The sequence below is a fragment of the Oryzias latipes genome, chromosome 1, assembly GCF_002234675.1.
Source record: "Oryzias latipes chromosome 1, ASM223467v1".
Taxonomy (NCBI): domain Eukaryota; kingdom Metazoa; phylum Chordata; class Actinopteri; order Beloniformes; family Adrianichthyidae; genus Oryzias; species Oryzias latipes.
Window position 1 is genome coordinate 37,527,669 of NC_019859.2, and position 16,029 is coordinate 37,543,697.

Genomic DNA, 16,029 nt, shown 5'->3' on the forward strand with positions numbered 1-16,029 from the left:
TAACAACAATGGAAGAAGTTTGTTTTAGATCTGTCTGCTGGGATTTACTATGAAACCTCCAAGGGACATCAAGCTTCTGCTGTTTTTCTAAAACCAAAGAGCAGAGGTTCCACTCCGTCAAAGATTCTCACTGCAGCAAATGTGGAACAGAACCCATAAAGTTCTGGAACACACAATCTTTTACCATGTTTGTACTTTGATCACTTCTAAAGATAAAAACACAGGTTCTTGTAATCCAGCAGCAGGTTCTAACTGGGATTAGAGAGTAGAACCCTTATTGGGTCATTTGAGGAGCAAGAAAGCATCAGTTTAGAACTTCATGCACCTCAATGAACTTCAGGATGTGTTGAAGAAGCTAAAGCCTTGTTCGGTTCTGGTTCTACCTTCCTCCAGAAGAAAGTCCAAAGGTTTCTCTGAGACAATCTCTCAGCAGAGCTGAACTTTGGGTGGAGGCTGAAAGCTGCACATCAGCTGTTTCTGATGACAATGAAGCATCAGATGCTGGACTCCACGGTGACCATTGTGTGTGTGTGTGTGTGGGGGGGGGGGGGGTCTGGCTATGATGAGAGTTTGGGGTGTCATTTACCTCTGAGCCCTTTAGCACATAGAAAACCATTCTATCAGTTCAGTTCCCTGGTTTGTTTTCTGATGAGGCTGCATTCATCATGTCTGTCAGTCCATGCTGAAGTTTTTTTAAATTTAAATTCTATTTTTAGTTTTGTTTGTCCTTTGGTTACATGTCACGGTAACGGAACCGTGGACCTTCTAAACACCAGACGGGAGCCTCTTTGACGCTCCTTTCCTCCCGGGACATGATCTTTATGAGAAGTTCTCTCTGTTAGACGTGACCCCCCCCCCCCCCCCCCCCGTACGTACCTCCGGTGCTATTTTTAGGCGGTCGGCGCGCGGGGTGACAGCAGCGAATACTTTGACCACATATGGTTTCCGTCGGAGCCGCAGAGGTCCGTCCCGCAAAAGGTCCGAAAGTTCGGGTTCCTGCAGAAGTCCGCAGCAGGAACCACTGACCGGAGGTTCGGTCCGACTCCGTTCAGCGCTCGCGCTCAACCCCGTGTCCTCCCAGGGCTCGCGAGCTGAATCTCATCTCCCTCAAAAGGCAAAGTAAACGGAGGAGACCCTGCCCCCCCCGCGCGGCTGCCCTGACACTTATGACGCCATAAACGGTGTCACGCCCATTATCGGACAGGGGATTAGAACGCAACGAAAGAGAAATTAACTTTAACATGTGAGGCTGTTCCTGAGCAGGAACCGGATGGAACCAGAACCTCACTGATGTTCATGTTGCTCTGCAGAGATTCACAGTTCAGCTGAAAGAGAAAGTTTAAATGTTCTATTTCCCGTGAAGAACAAGTATCTAGAACAGTCTTAGGTTGGAACCAATGTGCGACATTAAACAAGAATAAATACAAGCGTTTATGAATAGAAATTATATGAAAATGATAACCACATGTTATAATTATTATTATAATTTTTGTATATTGATGAACACAATCATGAATGTTAAATTACTTTTACTATAGACAGTGGCGGTTCTACACTGACTTACTCCTTGGGCGAGTAACCCCACCAGCCCCCCCCCCCCCCCCCCCCCCCCCCAGCACACATACAAAATTTGACAACAACATCCTGTTGTGTTCCTTATCTTCTATTTAGCCATTTTACAAAAAAAATGCATGACTTTTCTAGACTCGTATTACAGGGGGGTCAAACTCAGTCACACAGGGGGCCTAAGTTAAAAACACGCTTAAGGTTTTGGGCCGAAGAAGATAAACATTTACTGAACACACTAAAGCTAAACTTTTAAACCTTTTAAACTGAACTTTTTGAACATAAATATGAATAAAAACAGGAACATTAATCCAGAATAACTCAAGTTAAACCTTAAATAACTTGTAATATTTTGCTCTCCATAGAAATATATTCTGTCAAAATTATACAAATATGAACATGCTTCTGAACAAAACAAAGAAAGCCTGGAAATATTAATAAGAAATTACAAATCAAATAATTCCGTTTTTTTTGCTCTTTTATCATTTTTTAGAGCACTTTTTTTAGAGCTGGACTCCTGCTTCATTTTTAGCAATAATTTCTTAATGTGTGACGTCCTGTGTGTGTCTTTGTGAAACATATCAGAGGGATTAGATCTAAAAAAAAAACTTATTGTGATTAATATGTTTAGGTCTTATAAAACATTAAAGACTAAATCATAGAACTCATCAGTGGGATTATTCAAAAAATATTTGGCATTTCCCTAAATTTGTGCAACACCAACAGTAGAAATCCTCCAAAAAACCTCAATCCATAAAAAATGGTCTGCGCTCATCCCCCCTCCCCCTCCCCTTCCCTCTGACACACGCGGCTCCGTCTCTATGACGGGAGGCGCAGCTGCGGCCCAGAGTTGATTGTCAGATAGAAAAAGACTCCCCTCACACCTGTTAGTGTGATTCAGCCAGCCACCGGTGAGTTGCGCCCCCCTCTCGAGTTTTTTGACTTATGTTCCAAAGACTGCCGCAAAGAGGTGTGGCCGCAAATGTCTTGCAGCAGAAGGCGGTGGTCACGTGCGTGTCGTGTCTGCCGTGTCAGAGCAAGGAATTGTGGGAAATAATCCCCATTGCCTGCTTTTGTCGAAATTTGGTTGAGCACGAATGTTTGTTCTGCCCAATTCCTTTTCATGTGCCTGTTTTACGTTGTTTCACTCTGAGTTATTTCATCTTTTTTTTTTTTTTTTTTTTTTCTTTTTTTTTTTTGCACCATAAGTGTGAATAGCAAATAGGATGAAGACATTCTTAACAGTCTGATGTATCAAAAAAAAAGGGTTGAGTGTCGGCAGCTGAAGCAATTTCAAATTAAAAGCTGCAAGTTTCCTCTTTGAATATCGTTGACATCTATCGTAGCACAACACTATATGTGCGTAATGCACATATCGCATCGGGCACGCATCGGGCACGCATCGGGCACGCATCGGGCACGCATCGGGCACGCATCGGGCACGCCAAATGCCGCCCCCCACGAAGTGCCGCCCTGGGCGACCGCCCACATCGCCCATATCAAAAACCGCCACTGACTATAGACGGTTTACTGAGCCCGTGTCCTGACATTAAAAAAATAAAATATTTCTTGTTCACACAAATTAATATGTTTTTCGCACATCATGAGTCATTCATAAACACGGATATGCTCTCCATCCGGCCGCAAAAGGCGCTTTCAGCGGTAACTTCCGTGTCTCTGTGACCCATATTCGTTCAAGAAAGGAAAAAAGAAAAACAAGAATGATCAATTTATTATTGTCTCAATGAATATAAGAAAAATATCATAAGATTTAGGATGCCCAAGCGTGCTGTTTCACCGCAGCGATTCTCCGGACACAGCTCCTAGCTCCGCCACAGAGCTCTTTAGCTTGTCTTCGGGCACCTGGCTGCATCACGTTTTCCACATAATGCATATCGACCAATCACTGTGTTCCTATAACTGTTGTGTAACAACGAGACAAATGATTGGCTGGTCGTGATACATGATGCATGATGGGATACGTAGCATGTAGCCTACTAGCCTTCGGATGTTAAGTGACTGCTACGGAGTGTCATGCTTTTGTAGAGCTTTTTAAAATAAATTAATCTGATCTCTAAACATCCTCCGTGTTTTCAATGTAATGTAATGAGACACACAGACATAAATGTGAAGGTCTGCTCTAAATCCAACTATTGTTCACATCCGTATTTATTAAGCTAGGAGGTATGTCCGGTAGGCGAAGCAGCAATCCGTGTTTATGAATGACTTGTGACGTAAATAATTACTTCGTTCGCACAACTTAATTATTTCTAGGGAACGGAATATTATTTCATGTAAACACGATATTAATTTGTGGGAACAAGATATTAATCTGTGGGAACGAGATATATTTTAGTTTTTTAATGTCAGGACACGGGCTCCATAACGGTTTGATAGAATGGTTGAGTTTTTCTTATGAGGCAGCCTTCAATAAGGCAAGCTTCAGCCTGCTGCCTTTCAAACAAGGGGGTATTCCAGAAGGCCCTTTTAAACTACCCTGACTTTAACCCTGAACTCTGGCTGAAATCCGCCTGAACTTGCTTACTCTGGGTATGTCGGTTTCAAAAGACAGGATACGAGTTAGCGTAATGACGCTCCACTTGGTAACCCTGGGTTAATGCACGTGCACAGCAGGTACATAAAGACATTCTCAATGGATCGCCGATATCCCGAGTCACCATGGAAACGCGTGGAGAACAAAAGAGAGCGCTATACTTTAAATTTCAATGACAGCGTATGAAGATTATATGCCCATCAAAAAAGTAATACGTCTGCATCATCAGCAAAATATTCTGCTTGGAGAAAAATAAAGTAAAAGCTCGTGTTTCTGATCTTCTTTCCAATTACATTGTGATGTGTATATGTACAACTTATAAAACTTAAATGAATTGATTCAATTGGTAACAAGTAATTGAGTTAAATGTATTCAAACTAATTTCTTATCTCTATCTAACGCAGTAGTTGTTTATACAACTCAAATCTACATATTTATCTAACTAAATGTCATATTACTCCAATTCAATTAAATGTTTTTCCATATTAATTTATTAAACTTCTGGAACTCTCGTCTGTCTAAGTTGGAGGCTGCAGATTTTTTCATTTTTATAAAATAAATTATACAGTGTGCATTTACATTATATACAATGCATTTAATAATCATGATTCTGACTATAACTTCCGTTCTCATTCCATATTGATGCACTAGTGGTGCTAAATATCCTCATCCTCCTCTTCCTCCCTCTCACTCATGGTGCAGAAAGAATAAAACATAACAGGGTAAAATAACTCGGCAAAACACAGTAAAACAGCTAAACAACTAAACACATTTAGACAATAACCTACACTTGTACCCAAATCCATCCCGACAGCCAAAGGGAATGGTATCCCACAATCCCTTGCGGTGCCGATCTAACAGCAGAACTGTCATGGTACCATGGAATATTCAGACCGACCCAAACGCTGGAAAACAGAGGAACACTTGGAGACGTGAGGTAAGTTTAGATGGTTTAATTCACAGGAGGTGTGTATTGGAATGGATTCTTGATGCGGCGTGACGGCTGACTGGAGGTTTGTGGCAGGATGAACCAGAGTGTGCGGCTTCGGCCGAATCCGAGGGGAAGGATGAGGAGCGAGAGCAGAGGACGGCGACCCGAGGTTCCCTCGTGATGATGATGGTTCCGTGGTAGGAACAACGAACTGGCGTCGAAAAAAGGTCCTGGATCTCCTTAAGAAGGCAGGGAAGATGACGAGGTAAGTGGAACCAGCTTGTCGCTTCCACGGCAGAGCAGGAAGGGGGAGGAGGCAGGTATCTGACAGAGGCACCATGTCAAGAACCAAAGTTACACCTACTTAATGGAAATTAATGTAAATGAAAGTAAAATAACTATCTGACAACTACGTGTTATTTTTAAGCTGACTGAACTAAAAAAATGATTTATCTTAACTGAAGCAAAGAATTAAGTTAGATCAAAGTAAAACGTTTATCTTTCCAACATCCATATGTGGTCTTATCACCCTCTCACGGTGGAAAAAATATTATCTGAGCTTCTTCATCCACTAAATCATCTTCAAATGGACACGCCACGCTGCTTCACTTCTCTGAAAACAAACTAACCTTCAACTAAACCTGCTCCAGACCAGGTTATGTTCAGAGCATGAGTTGCTATGGCAACCATGCATACCCTGAAACAAACCTCTGTTTTTGGTACCGAAAGCTGAGGTTATCCACTTCCTTAGCCTCAAACTTACCATGGTAACTAGCATAACCTGCTTTCTGGAATACCCCCCTGCAGTTCAAAGAACAGAAAACTGCTCCAAATGGATGCAGCCAATAAGAACTTGATTTACAGTCACTGAGCCAGAAGAACATTTTAGTTTGACCTAGGCGGCAAAACGTCAGAATAATGTCTTGTGCTCATACACCAGGCTTAGGAAAATCTGCCTGACGATTATACCAGAACATTTGTTTGAAAACAGAAAATATGCAGGGTTGTCTCAGGAAGGGCATCTGGCGGCGGACCTCTGCCAAACCACCTGTGTGAAGCTGTGAAAGCTGATTTGCTGAAAGGTGAACAACAACATATGGAAAATAAACAGAAAAACATTAGAACTTGAATACATTTAAAAAATGACAGAATCCTCCAGTTATGGTTGGTTTAAAATTTTTATTTTCAACCTGTAACATCAAAAAATGATGCACAGAGAGGAAAGGTCACTCAATGTCAGCCATGATGCTGTGGATCAACATGTCCTCGTCCTCTAAGGTGTTATCCACCAGGTACACCGTTAGCTTGCGGCTCCACTGGTCACCTTTGACCTCCAGCACATCCTACACACAATCCACCTGTGCCACTAGGGCGTGCCGCTCCATGTGGTTCATCAACACGGACGCCTCCTCTGACAACAGATGCTGTGGCACAGCTGTGCGGGAAAAACCACCTGAGAGGGTAAAGGGGTCTTTTCTGCAATGGTTTCATTTGCAGGTGGAAGCGTCTGTATTGTTTACAGATCAGGGACGAGACTTACCTCTTCGTCAAAAACATATTCACTTATCTTGACTTTTAAAAAGTTGAAAGTACAAAAGCTCCTCTGTCAACCAGTAGAAATTGAATCAATGGAGAACAAAACAAACGTACCGTATGTGTTGTAACTTTTAGAAAATGCATGAATGATCATCACAACCAAGATGATATTTGGAAGACTCACTTTTCCCCTCCACTTGAGTAATATTATTGAAGTACTATCATTGGAATATAGTTCTTTAATACTGGAACCAACTTCTGTGTAAATATAAAACCGAAAGCATCAAGGATGGACCCGAGTTTGTTAAAAAAATGTGAGAGGAAGAAGAGCACTAATAACGTCTGACCTGCCAGTTGTGCAGGAACAGCCTGAAAGAGCAGCTTCCTGAACTGCTCCATAAGAGGCTGGGTGAGGGTCTTCTGGACCAACTCCTGTTGAGTCCAGTCTAAGTGGTAGACAGAAACAAAAGCGTGGGTCAGAACCCTTTTTAACAGAACACAGTGCCATCTCGGCATAAGTAGACCCCACCAACACCAGTCACTAACAAACAGAAATTTTCGCACACGATTTCAATGAAAACATCAACCAAAGCAAGTTCACGGAGCTCTCTTTTTTTTCTTTGTTCTCTCACATTTTTTTCAGAATATAAAGGTACCTTTTATTTTGAAATTTTAGAACAAGAGTTCTTAAACATTGGAGACACAATGAACTTTATTGAATTAATTTTAGAACATGTTGACTACTCACGCTTTCTTATTTTGGATGCACACATCGATCTGGACCTGCATGACTGGACTGGACGCCTCCCTCTGATCATAGAAGAGAAACATTGTCCTTATCAGACTCTTCAGCTTGTCCAGATCCTGCTGCAGCAGCACCACAAGGTGGCACGCCTCTGCTCTGGTCACACTTTCCTTTAAACAAACCCAGACAGAACTTCCCAGTGAAAGGTTTGGAAACCAGAGGTTCTGTTGTCATCTGAAAAATAGAAAGTTGGATGTGTATTAAAAATATATATATATATATATATATATATATATATATATATATATATATATATATATATATATATATATATATATAGTAAAAAAAACTCTGGAGGGTGAGAAGATGAACTCATTCATTACTGCACACGCTTCAAGTCTTCCACCTAAAAAAACGGAGATGCATTCAAAGGACCGTTCTGTTTCTGCATCAAGGCTACAGCACCAAAGGATTTCTGGACCTGACTGCCTGATGGTGTTTGTGCTTCATTTGTTCATGACAAAAAGCATGAGCTGCTGATTTCACAAGTGTAAACTATGAAGATGGATTTACTGGCCTTAAAGGTTCTGATGCAAACCCAGCAGTGTAAAGTAACCTTATAAGGTGGAAATGTAGGTCTGCCTTCAAACATCAGATCGTTCAGACATTTCATACACGTGCCAATTTCTCGGAAGAAATTCAGACTTTTTCTCTTGAATTCATCTCAAACTAGGTCCAGCAGTTTGCCTGAACACCAATACTTCTATGCTGAAAAAAATTTCTATTTTCACAGCAGTAATCAAAGGTTTAGTCCTGTGAGAGTCACTGGGATTATGTCTGTGGTGTCAATGCAGCTGCTTCTGCCAGAAGTTTTCCTCTGCAGTCATAGATGGAATCAATGGAAATGACTATGCAAACCTGGATGTGTTATGTGCAAACCACTGACGAATTGCAAAGGAATTCTTGGTTCATGGCATTTAGAGAAACAATTGTTTTGATAATACAGCGGGTTGGCAAGGTAACATGTCTCAGTGGCTTCAACTGAACAGGTACAGTATTATGGACTTGGATCAAACTTGTCAGCGCTCTACTGTTTTTCTAAGGTGCAGCAGCAAGTTTCAGCTGTATCCCGTCCCACAGTCCAGGTGAATATTGGACTCTGATTGGCTGCAGGGGGTCCAGTAAAAAGTGATCAGGCCCTCCTAAAAAAGTATTTCCGGTCTCATCGCCTGAATGTTCTGTATCATTGCTCTTACCAGATGGTAACCATGGCAACAGAAAGGTGGAACATAGGTGGCCAGACGTCATTCCACTGTTGATCCCAGTAGAAAAGATCTGTGTCCTTCAAATGACTCTATGATGAATGTGAAAGATATTGTTTTATTGTTATCATTGTGTAACCCTTTCTTCTATCCTGGGCACTTTAACGTTGGGAGTTGGGTCATCTAGACCCACTAGACAGTCGATGAACCTTTTTTCTTCAATGATTTGTGATCTTAACTGGTGTCCATGGATTACATGAAATCTTTCCACCTTTATCCACCTTTGTCATGGTAGGAATAACAGGTCAAAGTAAGGGTGGGGTCATCTAAGATAGCGCAAAGGTTAAATGTATATGTTTAGATGTATTTTAAATGTTAACTCAGATTTACTTTTTTACCTTTTTAGAAACAACTTTGTGTGTTTGTTCATCTGCTTCTCATCCCTAATTAGGATGAAGGGGTTTTACGAAACACTGTCCTTAGCTAATAAGGAATACTGTTTGAACTGAAAACCCTCCCAAATGGTTAATTATACGACACCCCCCAATGAACTTTTCAGCTTGTCTTTTTATTTGGAAATTGTAACCTCCTACTTGTGTTCTTAATAAAAGGTGCATGGGAGAAGCAGACCTTTGAGAAGAGAAGCGTGGCGGACATCTTTTCTCCCTTGTGCATAAGAAACTTGATTCTTGTTATGGTTTGTGGTTTCTTATTGTTTTTCTTTATGCATTTATCTGACAATGGACATGACTGGACCTCTGTCCCATTGGACCAAGAACACCAACATAAATACGTGTGTATGGATCACTTTATTCTGAATTCATGACAGAAATAGTTTTTTGATCACATTTATGGATCAGAGTTCATTTCTTCCATCAAAGCAATCTAGGAAACGACTGATGCACTTAGTTTCTTTGAAACCAACTTGATCGTCATCATCTGGACAAAAACAAGCAGGAAGAGGAGAACTTTCCTCTGAAATGAAGCTTTGGATCCCTGAAGGTGATTTTTAGCATATAAACCGCTTTCCTCTGCTTGTTAGACCTCATCCAGCAGCAGAGCCAGAGGCTGCTTCTGGGGCTGTTACCATATAGCCTAGTTCTTTTAAAAAAATATTTAATGTTAAAAAAAAAAAAAGATTATAGAGCTAATAATTGATTAATTTTTATTTCACAGGTGACCATGGTATAAGTGGGATAATGCCCTTCGAGGTGTCCATTGTCAGAAATGAATTGTGTCGGACGGTTCACGGCTCGGCGTCACCCATTCATTTCTGATCAGGGATACCTCATTCATTATCCCTTATGTGTCTTACAGCACAGTTTAACAGTTACTTCGTTTTCCATTTGCTGCTGCAGAGGCCCGCTCTACGTTGAAGTCATGAAATTTTCCCAACTAGTATAATTCCAACATTATATTACACTTAAAAGATCAAAAATTGGATTTTACGTGATATAATAATAATAATAATCAATTTTATTTAAAGCGCCTTTCATAAAACCCAAGGACACTTTACAAAACAGAGGTTAAAAAAGACATTAAAAGCACAATAAATATAAAAGACAAAATCAAAAGTGAATCAGGATGGGATGGCAGAAATAAAAAGATGAGTTTTGAGTTTAGATCTGAAAGTTGGTAGAGAGTCCATTTTATGGAGGTCAGGAGGGAATTCCAGAGTTTGGGAGCAGAGCAGCTGAAAGCTCTGGTTCCCATGGTGACGAGTCGGGCCGGAGGAAGACAGAGCTGAACAGAGGAGGAGGACCGAAGAGAACGAGAGGGGGTTTTGATATGGATGAGGTCGGAGAGATAAGGACGAGGCCAGGTTATGGAGGGCGTTACAGGTGAACAGGAGGAGTTTGATTCTGGAGGTTCTGGGAAGAACCTGCTGGTGGAGAACCGGGGTGATATGACGGAAGGGTGGGGCTCTGGAGATGATACGGGCCGCTGAGTTCTGGACCAGTTGAAGCTTATTGAGTAGACCAAAGAGGAGGGAATTGCAGTAATCTAAACAGGAAGGAACCAGACTGTGAACAAGGATAGAAGCAGAGGGGACGGTGAGGGAGGGGCGTAGACGATTAATGTTACGTAAGTGCTGTAGGGGGCGCTGATGCTGTAGTATCACGAGACCCAACGAGATGAGTGTGGTGAGTCAACTTGGTGGCGCGTAAGCATTTGAACAAACATTTTCGATCTTGTTTCATTATTCCGCCATATTAAAAAAATTCCAGCAAACTAACATAACCTGTTAAGACTATTAAGCTTTTGTCAGCCTGGAGGACCTGGAGAAATTCATTGACGAGTGTTACAATACCTGCGTCATGGGGAAAACCACCACCCCCTCCTCCAAGTGTGGACAACCTGAAGACTCTTCCGGGGCTGCCTCCTCTCCAGGCAGCGGCGTGAGCGACATCCTAGACTCGATTGATTAAAAAGCTCTCCAGCCTTGATTGCCGCCTTAATCTGCTGGAGATCCTCCACAGAGAGTTCCAAAGCCTGCAGGATTCTCTGGAGTTCAGCCAGCAGCAGGTGCGGGAGCTCGCAGCGGAGAACCAGGCCCTCAGAGAGAATGTCAAGGCCCTGAGCAATGACACCGTTCGTCTATCTGAGGAGAACCAATCCATCAAGGAAACCCTCCTGGATCTTCAGTCCTGGAGGGAAAGCACTTCAGCGTGAACGACCAGTTCCCGGCAGACATCCTCCGTAGAAGGAAGATCCTGTTCCCGCTGAGGAGGAAGCATCTTACTGCCGGTTCGAGAGCGGTTGTGGCCGTTGACAAACTTTACATGGACGGCCGGCTGTTCCGGGACCCGGAGATCACCCCCTGGCTGTGCTGAAGGCTTTCAGATCCGCGCTGAGAACATCTGCGCTGCCCAGAAGAAACCCGCTAAACTTACTTCAATGAGTGGAAAACCGGATCATCAATAATCCACACCTCGATCTCAGGAAAACAGTCTTTTTTTCTTCTTCACCTCAGTCCCACTCATGTTTCTATTGTTGTTTTGTTGTTGTTTTCGTTTTCCCTTCTATCTCTTTTTTTCTTTCCTTTACTCTCCCCCCCCCCCCTCCCCCCTCATCATATGTAAATCACCTGGAAGCAACTCATCCTCGGTAAGTATTTATTTATGCACGGAACGGGCGCGCGCGCACACAAGTGCACACACGGGCGTGCACATGCGATCCCGCACACACACGCCGACATACTGCAATCACCTCACACAGGCTCTCATAGGACGCACGCGACACGCAGCTCACATAGCCAGAAAACGTTCACGCGCATAGCGCTTCTCAATGCGGGCACGCGCACACGGACTGGTACACAAGCACTACTTAGCTTTACACCTTTTCAGTCAGAGCAGTTATGAACAGTCTTAACATCGTTAGCTGGAATGTGCGTGGACTTGGCTCTGAGCCAAAGAGACTGAAAGTGTTAAATCACCTGGATGTTCTAAAAGCAGATATAGCTCTACTGCAGGAGACCCATTTATCAAATTATTTGAACCACCTTATGTGCTGCTTACAATTTCCAGTTATATACTCTGCCAGTTACAACTCCAAACAACGAGGAGTTGCTGTTTTAATTAATAAAAATCTTAATTTTACTCATAAGGATACAGTTACTGACCCAGAAGGCAGATTTGTAATCATTAATATATCCATTCAGAATAAGGACTTTTGTATAGCGAGTGTTTATGGCCCTAATGTTGACGACTCTTCCTTCTTTCACAGATTCTTCACCTCACTCTCAGTTCACTCTGACTCCACAATCATTATAGGAGGAGACGTCAACCTTGTTTTGGACCCTGAACTTGACAGACTCAGCACAGCAGCAAATCAGCGTACATGGCGGTCTGCAAGTATTCTAAAGCAGTACATGAATGATTTGGGTCTCTGCGACGCGTGGCGCTCATGTCATCCAAACACTAAAGGGTTCACCTTTTTCTCTCCAGTTCACCACTCACACTCCCGTTTAGACTATTTATTAATCAGCAACTCTCTTTTAAAAAATATTCAAAGCTCCAATATCCATCCAATTATTATCAGTGATCATGCACCAGTCTCTGTAAACATTTCTAGGGAAAAATTCACACCCTCTGGTACAACCTGGAGGTTTAATACGTCTCTGTTAAAGGACCAGGAATTTCTTGAATTCTTTAAAAAAGAGTGGGCAACCTTCTTAGACTTCAACAATACTCCAGACATCCCACCGTGCATTCTTTGGGAAACAGCAAAGGCAGTCATGAGAGGGAAAATCATTTCTTATTCAACGCACAAAAAACGCAAAGAGAAAGCAGATTTATTAGAAATAGAAAATAAAATCAAAACCCTGGAGACTGCTTATGCTGCTTCTGCACAGGAACACATTCTGGGAGATCTGAAAAATTTAAAGCTGCAGTTAAATGACATCATTAATAAACAAACACAATTTCAAATACAAAGGCTACGACTTAAAGATTTGAAAACTCTAATAAATCTGGCAAATTTCTGGCTAATCAGCTTAAAATGAATAGAGAAAAATCATCAATCACCCCTATTACGGACCAAACAGGAAATGTCACTCATGACCCGGTCAAGATTAATAACGCATTTGAAAACTTTTATAAAAACTTGTACACACCGCAGATCAATCCGTCAAAGCAAAGTATTGACTCATTTCTTAATAATGTAAACCTACCTGTCATGGTGCCTGGCAGACTCCTCCCCCTCCAGCCCTGCCTGCTCTGCTCCCTGATTGCCACCAGCTGACTTCACTCACCTCATCTGCCATGCTGCTTAAAAGGAGACCTCACTCATCAGTTCGACGCCAGTTCGTTGCCCATTATGGTGACTAAGCCTGGTTCACAGTCTAAGCGCTCATGCTCATGCCTTGCTCCCAGCCTTGCACTAACTCTTGCTCCTTTGTCTCAGGATACCCACATCTCACGAGTGACGTCAGCACTGCCTTCCACTCTGTGGCTCTTGGGATCATCTGAAGACCTCCCGGATCACACTCACCGCTTTAAGCCCTCCAGCCACGCCATCAGCCGCCGTCAAGACCGGACCTCATTCATCCACAACTACTACCAGCTTTGGAGAATCAATAAATCCTTTCTCACCAAATACTCACCTGTCTTTCTTCTGGGTTCCAGCATCTGGGTTCTCACGCCTTGAGCGCCATGACAGAACGAACTGGCCAAACTCCGGACCCAGCTGACCCAGAAGAACTTCGCTACGCCATCAATCAGCAGGGTATCGCCCTGGGCTGCCAAACCGACGCCTTGTCGCAAGTTGCTTCTGCCCAGCAGGAACTTTTTCGGCGTTTGGATGGCTTAACGCAATCACTAATGGATCTCTCAGGTCAGATGGCTCCCCCCGCAGCAGCTCCCTCTGCTTCCGGTGTCGTCGCTGATTCCGCCTCCGCTCCCTCGCCTGAAAACTTCCGCCCACAGCCCGAACCATATTACGGTGACGTCGAAGCCTGTGGGGGTTTCCTTCTCCAGTGTCGCCTGCTGTTTCAGCAAGCCCCAAGGTATTATAACTCCGATCTTGGCAAAATCACCTTGATCATTAATGCTCTCCGTAACAAAGCTCTGCAGTGGGCCCAGGCGTTTCTGGCCATACATCCTGTCGCACATCTAACCTATGAACGTTTCCTGGAGGAATTCAAGCTGGTGTTTGACCAACCTCGCAAACAGGAGGAAGCCGCACGTAAGCTCCTCGCCCTCAAACAGCATAACCGATCAGTCAGCGATCATGTCATTGATTTTAGGATACTGGCGGTGGAGGCAGGCTGGACAGACCCAGCATTACGAGGGGTCTTCTACCAATCTTTGAATGAAGCCATAAAAGACCACCTGTGCTCACAACCGGAAACCCATTCATTTGAGGAACTCGTCACTGCTGCCCTTCGCTCAGACACATGTTTACGTGAGCGACAACACGAGAGACCTCCGCCTACTCGCAAGAACTCATCTACTCCTGTTCAAGGTACTACATCACACGTTCCACCAGTGATTCCAGCTGAACCCCCCCACAGCCAATTGGACGAACCAATGCAAATCGGCCATTCTAAGCTCTCTGCAGAGGAAAGACGGCGCCGACGGGCCGAGGGGGCGTGTTTTTACTGTGGACAGTCAGGACACCAGGTACACCAGTGCAGTTTACGTTTAAACTCACAAACCCCCCCGCTAGAAGACAGGCCACGGGCAGGTACCTTCAGGTCATGCCCTAAAGACTTTCTTCAAATCCCTGTCAAGCTATGTCATGCCTCTGAAACTTTGGACCTCCACGCCTTAATTGACTCTGGTGCAGAACAAAACTTTATTGACCATAGTATTGTTTCTCGTCTGTTTTTGCCCACTGAACTTCTTCCTTCGCCGGTTAAAGCGGCTGGGTTGGGAGGTCAGCAGCTTTCTATCATTACGCATAGCACCAAACCTATTCTACTGGTTTCTTCCGGAAATCATAGGGAATTCACCCGGTTCTTCGTTACTCGTACCCCCCAAAATCCTGTGGTGCTGGGGTTTTCCTGGCTCCAACGTCACAACCCACAGTTTGATTGGGTGCGTCGTCGTATCACTGGTTGGAGCGAGTTTTGTCTCGCTAACTGCCTGCAATCTGCTATTCCGCCTGTCAGCTCTTCCCCGTCTAGCTCCCCGGAAGAAATTGATCTCTCTAAAGTACCTAGTTGTTATCACGACCTCCGCGCTGTCTTTAGCAAAACTAAGGCCGGCACCTTACCCCCGCACCGGCCTTACGATTGTTCCATCACGCTACTCGATGGTGCACCTCTCCCTAAAGGCAGACTGTTTAATCTTTCCAGTCCTGAGAAAGTAGCTATGGAGAGTTACATCCAGGAGGCGCTTTCTTCTGGACACATCCGTCCCTCGTCCTCACCAGTCGGGGCGGGGTTTTTCTTCGTCGAGAAGAAGGATAAAACCCTCAGACCCTGCATTGACTATAGAGAACTTAATCAGATCACTGTTAAGGATAAATACTCTCTCCCTCTGATTAGTTCTGTTTTTGATTCCATTCAGGAAGCTCGCATCTTCTCTAAACTTGATCTGCGCAACGCTTACCACCTCGTTCGAGTTAAGGAAGGTGACGAGTGGAAAACTGCCTTCAATACCCCTCTTGGCCACTATGAATATCTGGTTATGCCATTTGGGTTGACCAACGCTCCTGCCGTCTTTCAACGTCTCGTTAATGACGTTCTTCGGGACTTCATCAACCGGTTTGTTTTTGTATACCTCGACGATATCCTTATCTACTCCAAAAACCCTGAGCAACATCCTGAACATGTTCGGCAGGTTCTACAACGTTTATCTGAGAATCATCTCTTCGTCAAAGCAGAGAAATGTCAATTCCATGCCACAGTAATCCCCTTCTTGGGTTATATATTTGAGGCAGGCAGCATCCGTCCTGACCCGGTAAAGATCGAAGCTGTCTCCAAATGGGA

At 43.6% G+C, this 16,029-nt stretch overlaps 1 protein-coding gene across 3 annotated transcripts in view; it reads right to left on the reverse strand.

The window, feature by feature from the left end:
- Positions 1-1,132, reverse strand: part of tmod1 (tropomodulin 1) — a 113,535-nt gene extending 112,403 nt beyond the window's left edge. For 2 of the 3 annotated variants that reach the window (XM_023952021.1, XM_023952050.1), the window contains exon 1: positions 877-1,132. The gene's annotated coding sequence lies outside the window, so the exon portion shown is untranslated. The remainder of the gene's footprint in view (positions 1-876) is intronic. The other variant, XM_023952078.1, reaches the window with a different exon arrangement.
- Between the last annotated feature and the right edge of the window lie 14,897 nt (positions 1,133-16,029).